We start from the raw sequence: 12,242 nt of genomic DNA on the forward strand, positions 1-12,242 counted from the left end.
TTTTTTTTCATATAAAGAACATATGGAATGAGAAAAATTCTAATTACTTCCTATCAAATTTCATGAATAACGATGAACACAATGGCACTTTCCTAGTGTCCCACAGGACCACTGCTTTGCTGAAACAGCTTTGGAAACAGCACAGTCACCTCTTTTGTAGTTGACATGCGGTCTCTCCACCTTAGGCATCTCTATACAATACTGCACTGGAGCACTATTGAGGATGCCTCCTGAGAGTGAAAGGTTTTCCCAGACTTGGCTGGAGTGTGTCTAAAGCTTCACTGTGATTGACAGCTCTGTATATTTTCCACAACTGTTACTTAGTCACAGTTGGCTACATAAAAATATGGAGATGTAACAAAGAACACTTATGGGTCTAGATATAAGCATCCCACCCCTCCATCCCACAGGGTGGCAAGGGCATGGAACAAGCATCATCACACAGTCTTTAGTATTCACCGGGGTTCTCCTTCTAGAACTTGTAATGCTTCTTATGTTTTCTAGGTGAGTCTTGGACTCACAGTCCCTGGTGAGATACTACTATAGCTTGCATCTGCAGTGTCGTCAAGGACCATGTTTTAAAGGCTTGACCTCCATCTTAGTGCTATAGGGAAAATGTGGAAACTTCAAGAGTTTGGGATCGTAGGAGGATCATATAAATCACTGATGCCATGCCATCCAAGGAGATTGTGAAACCATCTTCACCACCACCCCATTTTTATATTTGGGCCTTATTTTTATATTTGAGTCTTGTCTTGTGATGTACTTGCTACCATTTTGTTCTGCCTTACCACCACAGGTCCCAAACCAGCACAGGGGACAGCCCATCCAGGAGTGAAAACTCCAAATATAAGCCCTCAAAAACCTTTTCCTTTTATAAACTTATTGTGTCATTTATTTGTTGCAGTGACAGAGAGTTGACCAACAGAGACATTTCCAAATTCCTGGCCTCAAACTCTGTGTCTGCCCCCATTTTCAAAATTAAGTTAAAACATAAATTTTATAGACTGCTTCGCCCAGCAGACTCCACGCAATGCTGTCTTCCTGCTTTGCTCTTAGCAAAGAAGCCAATGTCACTATTCGTTTCTTCTGTCTTGTCTGCTTGTCCTATTCTGCTCTTCATAGTTTGTCCTAGTCTTTGAACCTTGTTTTCTGTACATTAACAGGAGGAATTGTTTTTCTTTTTTTTTTTAATTTTTTATTTAACTTTTATTAATTACACTCTATTCATTTTGTATCCCCCCATAAGCCCCTCCCTCCTCCCCTTCCAGTCACACCCTTCTTCCCCCTTTCTGCATGCATGCCCCTCCCCAAGTCCACTGATAGGGGAGGTCCTCCTCTCCTTCTTTCTGATCTTAGTCTATCAGTTCTCATCAGAAGTGGCTGCATTGTCACCGTTCCAGGTTATCTCCGTGAATAGACCTTGGTTGGAGTATGAGTCTCTGGGAAGTTCCCTGTGTTCAAATTTTCTTGTTCTGTTGCTCTCCTTGTGGAGTTCCCGTCCTCTCCAGCTCTTACTATTTCCCACTTCTTACGTAAAATTCTAAAGGAAGGAGTTTACTACTTAAAGCCTAATGAAAAACAATTCCTCTCACTTTGTTTTTCATTAGGCTTTAAGTAGTAAATTCCTTCCTTTAGAATGTGGATGTTTATTCTTTTAGTATTCATCTCTCACAATCTTATGCAACTCCAAAACCAAGGAGAACAAAAGTCTTCTGTACAGGTTTTCTATTTTCACTGTTTGGGAAGGTCTAAGCATTTTCAAAATATTAACATACGTGATCAAATGTCCAGTGTTTCCATAGACATGCTACATCTTATTCTATGAGTCCAACATCGAGTCGTATGTACTATGTCTGTTTGACCTCTCTGACACCCTCTTCATTCATTCTGCTCTCAAATTCTCCTTTCCTAGTTAGCTATAAGTTGTTTCCTTCCCTGCCACTTTCCCAACCTCAACAATCAAGCTCTAATAAGCAAAAATAAGCCACCTAGTGGCTGGACATCCGAACGCTGTAATTCTACTGTCTATCACTACTTTGGCAATACATCATTCTGCACCACCCCCATCCTACTCTTCTGTCTTGTCATTTAATTCATGATACCAGCTATTTAGTTTATAGCAAAGTCATGGTACCACATAGAATGAATGCAAAGGGTACTTCCTTTGTCCTCAGTTAGGCATTATGGACATTTGAGGCTGCATTGCAGGACTCTTGTACAGTTCATTGTAGACCTCTACTCAGCAGGAATATGACCATCTAAAGCATCTCTAGGATTTCTAAGAATCCTCTGCGGGCAGCAGTCAAAATCACTTCCAGTTAGGAGACATTGCTATATCTACTCAGTTTCTGTATCCGTTTCAATCCTGTTCAGTACTGAGTAACCCAGTCTTGAATGATTATGTTTAAAGTACTTCTGTTTTGCTCGTATATACTAATTGGAATCTGTAGGTGAGTGGTCGATAGCATTGATACAGTTTCTTAATAATGCTGGGACTCACATCCCTGAGAATTTCCAGGCCTTTGAATTTCGATAGCTACATGGCCAGTACAGATGCAGGTATCACATCTTTTTCAATCAGGAGCAAGAGGCTTGAGCACAAAAAGGAAACAGCATGCTCCTGGAAGTCATATTTTCATCTTATTTGAATTTTGTCTCTTTGAATTAATTCAGAAGAATCTGAGTCTATAGTCAATCCTGGAGAAAGAGAACTTTGGAAATAGATATTGATGAGCCAGCCCTCGGTGTCTACAATGTACTAGCTTCACATCCCTCACCTCTGCATTTAAGAGTCTCCCAAATCATGCTAAACTTCATATGTTTCTTAAATATTTATTTATTTATTTGTTTATTTATTTATTAAGAGATCAGCATGTTCAGTAACAAGGAGCACCCTAAGAAGGATACTTAATTCTCATTCAGAAGGGCAAATAGAATAGACACAAAAAGCAGTTGAAGAGAGGGAACAGGATGGGAGCCTACAACTGTTGGGAGCCGCCGCGTGAATGTTTCGCCGGCAGAAACGCACGCGACCACAGGAATCCTTCCGCAGTAAACTTTATTAGTCACGCGATGAAGAGGGGAGAGAGGCCGCCCTGCCACCTCGTGGGCGCGGGCGGCTTCCCGAGGGCCGCGGCCCCGGGCGGGGAAACGGGGAAGGAAGAGATCGAAGGAGAGGGCGGGCCCCGGAGTAGCGCTGTTTATATAAGCCCGGGTCGCACCTGAGTGACGTGTCAATACCCTGATTGGCTGCTCACTCTTACCGGCGTGCCTACGCAATTCTTAGCGTGCTTACGCAATCTTTAGCGTGTATACGCATCTACGCATGCACCCTGGAGGTTTATAGTTTTGAGGGCGAGATGTCAGCGCCACCCAGTAGCATCTGAGTCTCGGCTCTCCACATCTCCCTTTTTGTTATAAATAAATAAAAACTGCCTAAAAGCCTATAAGCACGGTACAAGAGGGCCCTAAGCTCGATCAAGCAAACTCCTTCTTTGGGGAGTAAGCGATCAAAAGCTTTAGATTACTCCCTTACCCCACCAGGTGCAATGGAAACAAGTCCTCTGGGTGCAGGGGCTAGGGGAGAAGATTTTTAAAAGGAGGTGACACTCATTCCCGTGCAATGGAATAAAATTCCAGGGAGTGCAAGAGCTGTCACCCTCCTGTCTAGGTACCACATCTCAGAAAGGAGGTGACACTCATTCCCGTGCAATGGAATAAAATTCCAGGGAGTGCAAGAGCTGTCACCCTCCTATCTAGGTACCATAACCGTTTAGGCAAAGGCAACATTAACCTGGATCACTCATCGACTCAGTGCAATGGGTGAAACCCCTGAGGTGCATCGACTGAGTGTCACAGTCTGTTTTAATTTTTTAACATGGATAACCAAATTTTTGGGAGACGATCCTTGTTCCAAGGGTGCTAGTGCTTGCCCGATTGCGACCTAGTCACGTCTGTCTTGGGTATAGAGTTTGCAGAACAACCAGAGTAAAAAACACTAAGCCACGACACAATGCTACACCAAACATTCCGACCCCCACCCAATCTGAAGTAAGAAAAGGCAGAAGAAACCCAGGGTAAAGCCAGTCTGTGGGCAATGAATCCACTCGAGTAGAATTAGTGGTCCTCCTCGCTGTCCTTGATTCTTTCAGCAGTAACAGGTGTGTCTGTTGAAAGATCATCTTCAGCTGTCACGAGCTTTCGCGTGAGGCGCTCCTCCGGTACCCAGAATGGATTGTTTTCTTCCTGTGGAAAAACACAGACAGCTCCCCTGGATCTTATTAAAATAGGATCCGGGCCTTTCCACTGTCCAGTTAAGACATCCTTCCATATAATCATCTCCTTGGGCCTGTTAGGCCCTGAACAGTGGCGATCAGCAGCCGAATGGCCTTGACTGTCCAAATTTAAAAAATTGAGAGTGAAGAGTGCCAGTGAAACCGTCACTCGTGGCACTGAGGGCAGAGCCTCCTGGACTCCTCCCCTTTGTTTTATTAAATAGGATTTTAGGGTGCGGTGAGCACGTTCAATGATGCCCTGGCTTTGGGGGTTGTAGGGGAGCCCTGTGAGATGGGTTATTTCCATCTGATGACAAAACTGTTTAAATTTTTGAGAAGTATAGGCTGGCCCATTGTCAGTTTTTAGAATTTTGGGCTTTCCCCAGGCACTCCATGCCTCTAGGCAATGTTGAATAACATGGGCTGCCTTTTCTCCAGTCAGGGGAGAAGCAAACATAACTCCAGAGCAAGTATCAACAGAAACATGCAAGTATTGAAGTTTACCAAAAAATGAAATGTGGGTGACATCCATCTGCCACACTTGTAGTGGACAGATTCCTCTGGGTTTAATCCCAACATGAGGCACAGGTAAGAACTGACAGCAATTTTGACATTGGGTAACAATATCTCTAGCTTCCTTTCTAGTTATGTTAAATCGATTACGCAATGTCTCAGCTGTAACATGAAATCTTTTATGAAACTCCTTAGCCAATTCTAAATTTGAAAGGAGGGCAAATGCAATCATCTTTGTGGCTCGATCTGCCAGGTCGTTTCCACGGGACATGGGCCCCGGTAGACCGGAATGAGCCCTGATGTGTGTAATAAAAACAGGGTATCTTCTGGTAATTAAGGCAAACTGAATCTTTTGAAAAATTTTTGCAAGCTTGCTAGACGCTTTAATTAATCCAGCAGCCTCTAAGATTTTGGTTGCATTTACCACATAACTAGAATCAGAAACAATATTTAAGGGACCTGGAAATTTTTTTTTAAAACTTCTAACATTACTAAACATTTCACAATTTGAGGCGAGGTCTCATGATATTGCTTAGAAATAACTTTATTATTAACCACATAAGCTCCTATTCCTGTTTTTGACCCATCTGTATAGACTACCAGTCCATCCCGAAGTGGCTTTTGGGACGTTACATGCGGGAAGACTACCTCCTGAGTTAAGGCAAATTGCAAAATAGGATGTTTTGGATAATGATTATCAATTGAACCACTAAAGGAGGTAACTAGCACCGCCCAAATATCAGAGGTAGCAGTTAATACCTGAACTTGGTGAGCCGTATAAGGCACTATTAAAGACTTTGGCTCCTTCCCAAAGTATGTAATGGCTGTTTTTAACCCACGAAGTGCGAGTTGAGCGACTGCATCCGGATACCATTTAATAATTTTTGTACGAGAGGCATTGGGATGAACCCACACTAAGGACCCACCTTGCCATAATACAGCAGTTGGCAAATGTTTAGTTTTAATGACACACAGGTCAAAGGCCTTAGTTTCATCTACACGTTTTAATTGGGCATCCTGTAAAGCGTTTTCTACCACTCGCAGAGCATGGCTTGCAGCCGGTGTTAAGGCTCTGGGTGAAGAAATATGAACATCCCCTTCCAAAATATCAAATAGGGGCTTTAATTTAGCAGAAGGAATCTTTAAATAAAATTGAACAGTACCTGAACAGAATGGTGGCAAACTCATAGCTTTACCCTCTTTATTTCCGGACCAGTATGGTGGCTGACCACGTGTAACTGAACTCAGCTGGAAACCCTAAACTTAGCTGGAAACCCTAAACAAACATGGCAGCCAAACTACAGCTTTACGTGCCTTTAATTGCTGAACCATTATGGCAGCAGGCCATGTGTTAGCATTAGCAGGCTGCGACTGACAACACCAAGTACAGCCACCAGGTGTTGCTGATACAGTAAACACTGTGGAGCATCTATAATCCCCCACAACCAAAATTTTTTAATGATTAAACAAGCTTTAAAATTAACTGCTTAAAAGAACAATTTTAAACTGTAAAAATTATTTTAGCCATATCAAACCTATTAGCTAGAATTTTTTTTCTTAAAAGAGCATAAAAACATTTTGTAATGAACAATCACCAGTCTTTTAAATGAATTATATGGAGAGCACATGGGAGGCAGGGGCCTCCTAGCCCGAATCAAAGATGGCGCCGGCCACGTGGGGACCGCTGACATACCCAAGGTCCCGCCCATTTTTCCCAAAGCCAAGATGGCTGCGCCCAGTTGCCAGCCACGTGGAAGCCTCTGATGAAAGCCAAGATGGCTGCGCCCAGGCATTTAGCGGGAATTTTAATCTTATTGGATAAAGAGGCCTTTTTATTGGGTTTTTTCTTTTTCTTTTACCTCTTATTACCAGGGCGTCCTTTCCCTGACCTCTCTCTTCCGTGGCTTTAACGTCCACAGAAGGGCCTTTTTTCTTAGAGACGTCCCTATCTCTATCCATTGGGACCCTTAACCTCATCTCACGTCCTGATTCTGGCATGTTGTCTTGCAACCCCCCTATCCTTAACCTTCTGTTACTCCTCTTTCTCCCGAGGCAGTCCTTGAGTTTGCACGAGACCAAAAAAAGGAAAGCTATGGCGGCTATCACAGCAGAGAAGGCCATAAGGGCTTCTGCTAGCCGAAATGAGAAACGGGATAAGTCGAGATCGAACATGTCTTTCAGGACAAACCTTAATGTTGCGGTTCTGAATTCCTCCCCGCTAAAGGGGGCCCTCCTTACCCAGCAATGTTCCCGGGTTTCGGCACCAGATGTTGGGAGCCGCCGCGTGAATGTTTCGCCGGCAGAAACGCACGCGACCACAGGAATCCTTCCGCAGTAAACTTTATTAGTCACGCGATGAAGAGGGGAGAGAGGCCGCCCTGCCACCTCGTGGGCGCGGGCGGCTTCCCGAGGGCCGCGGCCCCGGGCGGGGAAACGGGGAAGGAAGAGATCGAAGGAGAGGGCGGGCCCCGGAGTAGCGCTGTTTATATAAGCCCGGGTCGCACCTGAGTGACGTGTCAATACCCTGATTGGCTGCTCACTCTTACCGGCGTGCCTACGCAATTCTTAGCGTGCTTACGCAATCTTTAGCGTGTATACGCATCTACGCATGCACCCTGGAGGTTTATAGTTTTGAGGGCGAGATGTCAGCGCCACCCAGTAGCATCTGAGTCTCGGCTCTCCACATACAACAGATGTCCTCTGAAAGACTCCATGCAGCAGGGGATCAAAGTAAATGCTAAGACTCATAGCCAAACATTGGGAAGAGCACAGGGGGTCTTATGGAAGAGATGGGGAGATAGAAGGACCCTGAGGGAACAGGAGCTCCACAAAGAGAGCAACAGAATCAACAAATCTGGGCCAAGGGGGCCCTGTGGAGACTGATACACAAACCAAGGACCATGCATGGAGAGGACCTAGGCACCCTGGTCCTATATAGTTGATAAGCAGCTCTGTCTTCATGTGGGTGTCCGGGTAAGGAGACCAGGAACTGTCTCTGACATGGACTCTGGTGCATGCTCCTTGATTACTTCCCCTAATGGGGTGTCCTTACCAGGTAACAGAGGAAGAGCATGCAGCCAGGCCTCATGAGACTTGACAGACTGGGGTCAGTCAGTAGGGTAGGAGGGTTCCCCTTTTCTGAGGACTAGGGGAAGGAAACAGTGAGAAAGAGGGAAGAAGGGTAGAACAGGCATGAGATGAGGGAGGGACCTATGATCGGGATGTAAAGCGAATACATTAAAAAATTTTAAATTAAAAAAGAGATCATCATGCAAATATTTATTTGTTACTCAAAACATCTAATGTGATTAATCTGAAGGATAAATTGCTACTTTATACAAACCTTGTAAGTTATCCTCTTAAATTTGGGGATTTTGTTACTTAAAATTGTTGACCAATATACTTTATTTGACCAATATACCTTACTCTTCCATTGATATCTGACTAAAAATTGTATTGTATATAATATTAATAACATTCTTAAAATTAAAACATAGGTGGCAAAAATGTACAAAGTGAATTAATATACATATTCCATTTAGAAATACATCATATATGAGCTATGAACTAAGTGAGTTTGTAAATTCCAGATGTAAAATGTCTACTCAAACAATAGTGACTATAGATACTCCTGAAGCATGAATTAATCATATCTACACATATAAAAGATCAACAGATGTTGGCTGTAGAAGGAAAGAAAATGTGACCACAAAATTTTGAATAAATAAGTCATTGGTATATGAACATGTTTGATCCCATATCTTTGAAAAGTATACATAAAACTTTCTAACTTTGACAGCAGTTTGTATATTTTGTCATTGTAATGGTAGGACTAAACTGAAAAGACTAACTGAATGCATGCCTAAAATGTTTATCTTTTTCTTTCAATATGGCAGCTAAATAGCTAAGAGTTCACAAAAGATATACTATACATGTGTGTTTAAACATATGTGGTCATATTCAAATAAATACATGCATATATATATATGCCTATATATTTATACATGAGTTGAGTAGGACATATTGAGTGAATTACCTATAAGGCTTTTTGCTTTACACAGCTAATGTAGTACAGCTATGTCTGTCAAGGATTTCAAGTAGTTTTCCTTTTATTAAAATCAAAAATAAGCCTTTCAGAGTCCCTCTGAGCAGTGCATCAAAACAGATACTGAGACTCATAACCAAACTTTGGGCAGAGTGCAGGGACTCATATGAAAGAAGTGGGTGTAAGAACTGGAGAGGATGGGAGCTCCACAAGGACCAAATATATCTGGGCACAGGGGTCTTTTCTGAGACTGATCCTCTAACCAAGGACCTTGCACTGAGATAACCTTGAACCCCTGCACAGATGGAGCCCATGGCAGCTCAGTCTCCAAGTGGATGTCCTAGTAAGGGGAACAGGGACTGTCTCTGACATGAACTCAGTGGCTGGCTCTTTGACCTCCCCACCCCCAAAGGAGGAGCAGCCTTGCTAGGACACAGAGGAGGACATTGCAGCCAGTCCTGAAGAGACATGATAAGCTACAGTCAGATGGAAGGGGAGGAGAACCTTCCCTATCAGTGGACTTAGAGAGGGACATGGGTGGAGATGAGGGAGGGAGAGAGGGTGAGATTGGGAGGGAATGAGAAAGGGGGTTATAGCTGGGATACAAAGTAAATAAGCTGTAATTAATATAAAAAATAAAAATTTAGTTAAGGAATGTAGCTCAGTGGCCCTAGCATGTGTGAGGCTCTGACTTTAATGCTCAGCACAGCACAAACCAGGCATTATGCTGCACATCTGGAATTCCAGTACTTGGAGGTGGAGGCAATAACATTAAAAGTTCAAGGTCATCTTTGACTACCTGGCAAGTTAGCCTGGATTACACGAGAAACTCTCAAACAAACAATCATAAATAAAATAAATCCCACGATTTTATATGCTAAGCAGCAGCCAACTGTTTAGATTTCCTCCTCAACGGATGTGTGCTCTCATTATGAGTAACCATGTATGCTTGGGAAGCAGCCCTTCTGTCCTGTAAGGCAGATGGAGGCAGCCAGTGAGAGGTGGCTTGGTAAAATAGTTGCGCAGCTGTTTTCGGCCACTGGATATCCAAAGGAAGATCACCGCTGAGCGTCCATCCATCCAGGCTTCACGTCTACTTAGAATCTTTGGTGGATGTGAATAACAATACCTTTAGGTCATACCTTGTAGTTGTTTGCTTGCTTACTTTCAGTGTTTTAAAAGCTGTATCCCAAATTGCCTTTGAACTCATGATCCTATTCCCTCTTTCTCCTTAGCATTTCTGACAGTTTTATATCCCCAAAAGAGCTACCTTCATATGTTGTATATGCAATTTTGCTATCATGCTAAATGAAGCTAGGAATTCTCATTTCCATATTACAGAAGTACAGCTTTAAATGCCGTCATATGGGAAGGGCGAGAGTGGGTAGAGGCAATTGCTGCCAAGACGGAGAACCTGAGTTCAATCCCTGTGACCTATGCGGTGGAAAGTAAAAAAGAGAGCCAGCAGATTTTCCCTCTGACTTCCACAGCCATGGTCTAGAAAGGATATGCCCACAAACACTCATACACAAACACATGCACAAACATCCATGCACGCAGAGAGATAAATAATAAGTAAATAAATAAAAGTTATATAAATTAATATCTTCAGATTAATTAATTTGTAACAAAAGCTGTCTAGAGCAATGGAATCTACCTCCCTTGTCCACTTCCCATCGCACTATCGTATACACGGCTGTGCAGCCATAGCCTTATGTGGGAAATGAAAAAAATAGAGGACCTGTGTTCTGGATTTGGCTTCCACTAATTGCCCAAGAGATTGTGGCTTCCAAGTCTTCACCTTCTATTTGGCCAGTAGCTACATCTACTATAGCAACATTCCTAATTTAGCTTACATATAAACAGAGATGCAGAAACTAAATCCACCTGATTTGCTATGGAAATTGGTTGTCTAAAGTAGAAACCACACACCCATTGAGAAGGAGCTCTAGTAAATTAGTTGATGCTTGGAAATAATTGCTTTTCCACATGGGCTTATAATGGATTTATGAAGTATAAATAGAACAAAAACTAAAGTTCTTAGATAAAAGATGGAAAGGTTTTGAGTTTTGTGTACATAGAAAAAAAAAATCAGCAGCTCTCACACTGAGGTTTTCTTCAAAATAAGCAGTAGTAGGAATTTATATGGACATGAATACAAAAGGGCTAAAATGAGGTTCACTGTGGTCCCTAATATTAACTCACTTAACATGAGACTTAAGGAAATCAATTAATTTAAAAGTTCCTTTCTTCACCTTTATAGATTGTATGTTATGAGAATAGTTTGAACTGTCCAAGCCCGAGATCATTAAACAGGGTTGTCTGTTGTGGTGACAGGGCTGCATTGGAGAGGCTCACAGTGCCCTGCCAAACGCACTGTGTGAGCTACGAAAGCTATTCAACTGAGAGAGTGGCACTTTGGTTTCTTTCCCATCTGTGTGTAAGAGTGAAGCAGGACAGTTTCAGCCCCCAGCTTGGTCTTCACCCTTCCTTGCTCTTTCTGTCTCTCCTCAATTCCGTTCCCACTCATCTGAGCATCTAAACATGCTACAAGGAAAATTGTATCTTGAATTACGTCTCGTAAGTTACACATGCCCAAGATTTAAAGAATCGATTATTGTCTGCCCATGGTCTTATATCTAACCCTTCCTTGGGAAGGGTGTTAGAAAATGTTTATTTCTAGATATTGTTTGTGGCATTTACACAGACTAAGAGACAAATCCTAACAGGTCTTTATAGTTTTGTTTTGAAATAGGCAACACAAACCAACAGGTCATAGATCCATCTTTGTAGACAAGAGTCTGGGTCATTTGCTCACTGCTAAGCCTGGATAGCTTGGCACATGGTGGTATTATAAAGACATTCCAAGTTAAATGAACTCTCCTGTACCTTTAACAAGCGTGCCGTTCAAATTTCAGTTACCTAATGATATTTCTATGGTAATTTGTATGAAATAACACAGAAACCTCTTCTGCAGGGTATTTTTAAAGTTTATTGAGAGTCAGCTATTTAAAAAGAAAAATAGGACAGTACTAAAAAAATCACAAAATTAAATTTTATTGAACTTCAATTTTTTTAGCTAAAAAATATATCTTTTTTGAAAACAAGGTCACATTTCTCTTGAAAGTAAAGTTAAATGGCCTATGCTATTATTCTATTGGCTAGTATTCTCTGTTTCTGGTACACCGCATGTATTGGGGCTAAGCCTAGCACTTAACCTCTCTCCCCGAAGGACTGGCTACTTAGGCTAAGGGGTCATTTCTCAACCTTCAGAGGGAAAATTAAAGGAGTGATGCCCTGTAGTGCTACCATGTTTTCAGGGCCTCATCAAGTCACAGTGGGAAGTAAGGAATCTTGACATTGGGACATTCCCACCACTCTAATCAATTAAGGAATCACCATTACTT

At 42.3% G+C, this 12,242-nt stretch overlaps 1 protein-coding gene across 1 annotated transcript in view; it reads left to right on the forward strand.

Annotated features, from left to right (window-relative positions):
- The window catches only part of Ccdc178 (coiled-coil domain containing 178), a 330,861-nt gene that overhangs the window by 189,794 nt on the left and 128,825 nt on the right, over positions 1-12,242 (forward strand). The window lies entirely within an intron of this gene.

The sequence above is a fragment of the Meriones unguiculatus genome, chromosome 2 (assembly GCF_030254825.1).
Source record: "Meriones unguiculatus strain TT.TT164.6M chromosome 2, Bangor_MerUng_6.1, whole genome shotgun sequence".
In the NCBI taxonomy this organism is placed as follows: domain Eukaryota; kingdom Metazoa; phylum Chordata; class Mammalia; order Rodentia; family Muridae; genus Meriones; species Meriones unguiculatus.